This window comes from Amphiprion ocellaris, chromosome 15, assembly GCF_022539595.1.
Source record: "Amphiprion ocellaris isolate individual 3 ecotype Okinawa chromosome 15, ASM2253959v1, whole genome shotgun sequence".
NCBI classification, from domain to species: domain Eukaryota; kingdom Metazoa; phylum Chordata; class Actinopteri; family Pomacentridae; genus Amphiprion; species Amphiprion ocellaris.
This window is the reverse complement of record NC_072780.1, coordinates 17,751,046-17,757,461: the sequence shown is the minus strand read 5'-3', so window position 1 is coordinate 17,757,461 and position 6,416 is coordinate 17,751,046.

Below are 6,416 nucleotides of genomic sequence, written 5' to 3'. Positions count from 1 at the left end.
GCTGAATGGACTGGTTATATTTTACACTGAGCCTGAACGAACAGAGAACATAAACCTGGGGCGGATTGAGGAGGACTTTGCTGTGCACAATGAATGACGATCAGACAGGTGAGTACAACAACAACTCACTGATGTATCTCACCGTGTTGCCCTGCAGTGCTGTGCTGTGTGTGTGTGCGCAGACTAGGTATTGTGTAAAAGCTGCTGCTGTCTCTTTTTGCTGTCTTTGAGGGCTGCAGCCACTGTGGAGTTTATATTGTTCATGTGTCTCTGTGCCGTCTGCCTCTGCGATGCTTTATTTTGCCCTTTTTGCCTGTATGTAGCTTATATTGTATAGGCTGTTTGCACCTGCTGCAGTGGGTCAATTTTGTTTAATTTTCTGAGCAATACTGAGGAATATTTCTAATTTCTAATCAGATATACATAGAGGCTACCAATGTTTGTCAGGAAAAAAAAAGAACAGAGGGAACTGCTTATAGGTTTTGACTATAAGGCTCATGGTGCTGCTCTCACCTGGAATAGTTGCTCTGCTGGTATATACAGTGGCATTTTATTGTACTTTATTTACACAGAAAAAGCCCAGTATTGAATCAGCTCTCCCACTTTTTAAGGCTTTATATATTTGAAAACTCTCTGGAGTTAAATTAACATTTTCAAAACACTTTGCCAAAGTTCCTCATTTAACTCTCAAAACAATTTTAAAGTAAGACTAAAATGGAACTGGAAACCCGACACTGTTCAGAGTTACATGTTGTACTATTTGCACAGTGTTCATTTCACTCTGCCGTGCCAAACTATCAACACTGAATATGTGATAAATGAAGTCCAATACACAAAAATTTCCATAAACAACTTGTTTATTTTGTGCCCTCTCCCTTGCAGTCTATTATGCAACTGAACAAAAACATTAAAAAGAAGGTGCAATATAAAAAGTCTCATCTGCAACACCGTGTGAGCAAATGGTTTACAAAATGTAAGCAGAGCCATTTTTATTATGCACCTTATTCCTCACTTCACAGTACTCTGAAAGCATGATGGTGCTCATCAAAGTTCTCTGTGAATAGCTTGTTTGAGAGTACATAAATGTGGTTTTAAACCAGAAGTACATCACTTATTTGACAAATGACTGGCAAATCTTTTCCCACTGCACAGACTGCAGCAGGTTCAGTTCTATACTCTAATCAGGAGTGTCAAACTCATTTTAGTTCAAGGTCCACATTCAGCCCAGTTTGAACTCTACTGGGCCGGACCAGTAAAATCAGGGCATAATAACCTATAAATCACCACAACTCCTAATTTCCCCTTTGTTTTAGTGTAAAAAAGTACGTTCTGAAAATGTTCACATTTAAAGAATTATCTTTTTTTTGTGTGCGTTTTACAAAATGTCAGTTCAATTTCAACAACATTATGCCTCAGTTTATCATTTACACATTACAACTTACAGATCCCAGAGTATCTATAAAGGAACAAAACATTTAGTCACAGGTATCTGGAACTAAACGATATAATATATTACTTCATGATCAAAACAACAAAAAAGACAAAAAAAACCCCAACAAAAACAAGACAAAATATTACAAAAAAGAGAAGATGAAACAAGACGCAAAGTGACAAAAAATGAGACAAATGACACAAAACAAAACAAAAAAAGACAAAATTAGACAAAATAATTGCAAAGTGACAAAATGGACAAACGACACAAGCGAGACAGAAAAAGACACAGAACAACAAAAATGAGACACAAAAGGACAAAAATGAGACAAATAAAAAAAGACAAAACAACAAAAACAAGGCAAAATATTAGAAAAATTAGATGCAAAACGACAAGAGAACAATGAACAATCTAGTATTTTACTTTATACTCAAAACAACTTGTCAAGGTCTACAAATTACTTTAAATTTCTAGTTTTACAAATTTACAATTTGCAGTAGATGTCTTCTCTGTAATTTTTACACTTTGCAAAGTCATCCCACGGGCCGGATTGGACCCTCTGGCGGGCTGCTTTTGACCCGCGGGCCACATGTTTGACACCCCTGCTGCACATCATTGACTTTAACCCATCTGTTTAGAAAAGTTTCTTTTAACAAGATCATTTCAAGCATTTCATTGCTGACTGCATTATTGTCTCATTTAATTGGCCTGTACTCTTTGTGTTTGAGAGTGAAGATTTCACAGTGATAGGCAACGACCACCTGACAATTTATGGCAAGTAATTTTGTTGCATCCTCTATTTTTATCTATTTATTTTTCTTGATTCTATTTATATCGTGTTCTGATACTATTCTATTCTGTCTAAAAAAAATATCTTTCAACTTTTTGTGTTTGGCTTCAACTTCATACCCAAAATATACACTTATTCGCTACAACGCAAAAACCACTTAATATTGTGTAGGCTTTTGAAAACGGCTCTGAGCTGGATGTGGGACTTCTGAAGGTGTCCTGTTGCCGGTGGATCCTTTGGGTGCTGTGTGTTGTGCTGTGGGGCTTCCATGGACCGGGTTTGTTGTGGCACTTCCTGCAGATGCTCAATTGGATTACGATCTGGAGTTTTGAGGCTGCATCAACACTTTGGGCTCTTCAGAAATGAAAATATAATGACTGTCCCACTTCTTATTAATGGAAGTTATTAGAATTGGTTGGCAGACCAAAGAGCAGCGGAAGCCCTTTGGTTTTTTATACAAAATTCTTTATTAGTACAATTATCATGTCTATACAGAGCACCAGATTTAGTATTTTCTTCACTTTTAAACTTACAACATTATTGTTCAGTACAGAACTTTCTATGTTTTCCCTCAGTGTTGCCTTCGACTTTTGTCATGTTCCTCATGCTTGTAGTCCGTACCAGTGCTTAGGTGGGCGGTCCGTGACAAAGTAAGCTCCACATGAACGCCAGAACTCAAGGTTTCCCAGCAGAATATCGCACAAGATGATCAATGTTGTACACTTCACCTGTCAGTGGCTTTAATGTTGTGCTTGATCGCTGCGTAATAAGGGGCCAATTTTCCCCTGAAGATGGGTTATGGATCATAAAATGGTGCTTAGGCATCAAATTTTTATGTGGATACAAGTACTTAAAGGGTTTGTGGTGGTCAGCAATCAAGTGCTTCAAATAAAGTGCCATGCTGAGAGTGAGAGAAGGTGAAAGAAACTATGCTCTTTTTTTTGAAGGGATAACAGCAACAAATTCAGTTTTTGTTTCCTGGAGGAACAATGTCACCAAATAACAGCGGGATATTTTTTCACTAGATGCAATTTCTGAATAAAATTCAGACCAATGCCATTAACAGCACTCTGAAAAATAACCTTAGTGGGACAGTTTTTATGTTCTCAAAGTCCATAATCAAAAGAATAAATCCTTGGAAAGCAAGTCCTGTTCTGATATAGAGTTTTGAGCGAGATATCCAGAAAGCAATTTCATTCCATACTGAGCCACACCCTCAACCTTGGAGCAAATACTACAGCGTGTTAAGTGTTTTTTTTTTTTTTTCTCAAAAAATACAGGGACTTCAGCCGTGGGTTTTCCTGGCATTTCAAAGATTTCTCTTTCACAAGGACCACCTTAGAATCATCCTTGCTGTACAGTTTATGAGAATCATTCTTTTCAATCAAACAAAGGCCAGACCGATGATGGCCACTGAATGACTCATTAAACCCAATGATCGTGTGCATCCTTGGATTATCTCCAGTGATCTGTGAGGTGGTGTCATATATCTGCACATCACAAAATAGAACCCCTTTACTTTGCAGCATTTTCAATTCAGCAGTTGCAGTAGAACAACAAAACAGTACTTGTTTAGCCTCTCGCTCTAAGGAAACGTGGCCTTGTGGTTAAATTGCATGTCACACATCTCCAGCTCCAGAGTTGTGGAACGTGACTGACTCTAGTGTGTAAATGAAATAACTATACCAACATGTAGCCTCGGCCACTGTGAAATGCATGCAGGCTGGGGGGGATTCAGTTGCTGTAGTGAGCCATAAAGTGTGTAGATAGGCCTGAGTTTCAGTGCAGCGGCATTCAAAATGTTATGTATCTGCACCTCTGCAGGGTTTGGACAGTAAACGTCACCAGATAAAAGCCAAACAAGGGTAACCTTAACCTATAAGCAGGTCTGTTAGAAAGAGAGATCTGGAAAGCTAATACTCCAAAGATGAACTCGACAATATGGCAGCGCGTTGAATTTCTGACGAAACTTGCTGAAGAAGTAGTGCATCATTCATCAACAAGGAACATGTCAGACTACTTGGAAATGTGAGAGTTGCATGAAGGTGAGAGTTGTCCAGTATTTCATAGTGGGTAAGGAGCCAGATTTAAACAGAATAGCATGTACTGACTCTCAAAAATCCTGATTCAGGTTCTGATTTACACTCTTTCCCTAAGAGAACAGAAATTTGGGGAATTTTGGCACATGAATTTCACTCTTTCCCACATTGGCACAACCATCAAAGTATTTTTCAGTGAGACTTGATAAGAACCAGATTTCTGATTTAGTCTGTTCTCAGATCTCATTTCAAGTGTGATTTCAACTGGCTCAGCAATACAAGTATTTATTTTGCTGCCATTCTGTAATCAGACTTTTGGTTTTTGGTTTTGGACGTTTGGTTAACATATTGGTGACAAGGAAGGATTTGTTAGTTTCTCTAAATCTCCTACAGCTAAGGACACCAAAGTGCTTGAAATCCCGCTGGTTTTGTAATTTGGCTACAATAGATGCACAGAATTTTTTTTTTGGTCAAGTCTTTTGTAAGATGTGAGACATTGCTCTCAGAGGAAGCACTGGAACCAGCGGATTGATCCTGGGGATTAATTTGGACCTTCAAAGCTTGTATGAAGTTGCGAGTGACTCACTTGAGGACCGTGAAACAGTGAAAGTTTGAGCCATTTTCTGAATCAGTATGAACAACACACTGTTCTTTGAAAAAAACGGATGTTTGGAACTGATGATTACAACTTTGCTGAGAACAAATACATTTGGGCTTCAGTGGAAATCAGCTGCTGGGATGTGGATTCTGACTTGTGAAACAGGTCAATATTGTTTGCATCATAGTGCTAAGACATGAAGATAAGTTCAGCATTAAGGAGTTAAACAGCCTGGATCTAAAGTCTGTCATTCTGGGTGATATCTTTATTCTCAGCATTGTACACTACTGTGCATGGGTTCATCATCATAAGACAAATTAAGAGAATGGCCGGACCTGGGATAGGATACTGATCCAAGGTGATGTAGAAACTCAGTCTTCCTTTTCTGACAGCAACAAGGTACAGCTGCTAATGATGATGGTTGCTGAGATGCTCCTCCAAACCGCAACATTAGACACAAGCATAATGTGCAGCCACACACTACAGACGTGATTATTTAAACATCAACTCAGTGGATGGTGAAAGATGGGAATGCTGATGGAGACTTGATTTTGATCTCATCCACTTTTCAGTGACCCACATCCACACATCGCTAAGAAGATGACATGATAATGTATTTTAATTCCATTAAGTCTTTCAGTTGCATCACAAGCACTCATTCTTGGTTTCAATCCTCCTCATAGTGGAAGGAGATGTCTCAGTAGCAAAACAGATATTGTTTCCTGGTCAGAGTTAAAAGAATGAATGACCTGAAAACATCAAATTTAATACTTTGAGAGAGGCATCATGAAGTCAGCTTTCAGCATGACTGCAATCTAAGATTATTTTCATTATCAGTTAATCTGCTCATTATTCCTTTGATAAACTGATCAGTTATTGGGTTGCCAATATGTCAGAAAATGGGGGGAAAAAAATCAATCAGTGTTGCTCATAGCCAAAGAATACATTCTCAAATGTCTTGTTTTGTCCACAACACAAGTTTTTAGTCTGTTTTCTTGAATAGAGAAGTATGGAGTCTATCCCAGCTGACTTAGGGCGAAGGCAGGAGACACCCTGGACAGGTCACCAGTCTATCACAAGGCTACATATAGAGACAAACACTCAGATTCACACCTATAGACAATTTAGAATGACCAATTAACCTCAGCATGTCTTTGGACTGTGGGAGGAAGCTGGAGCACCTGGTGAAACATTTACTGACTTGATCTGTACAATTCCTTTGGGATCACATGCCTACTCAAGATTATCCACAATATAAGACTGTCAGGTCTGACTTATCTGGAAATTCAGAGGCATGTCTGTGGTGTGGTTGAGCAAAGACACAGCCTCTCAGGCAAACATACCCTTCAAAAGCAGAGTCCCTGGTGCTGTCATCGGGCTGCTTGGAGGCACAGCAGATCATCAGTGACACCAGGCAGCGTATCCTGTGTTGCTTGCAGTGCTATTACAGAGTTCAAAAGTTTTAGTTTTTTTTTTTTTTTTATCATAATGACACAAATGTCATACAAATAGCTGGTTGCCATAACATGCAACAAGTATGCCCTGGAAGTCCCATGC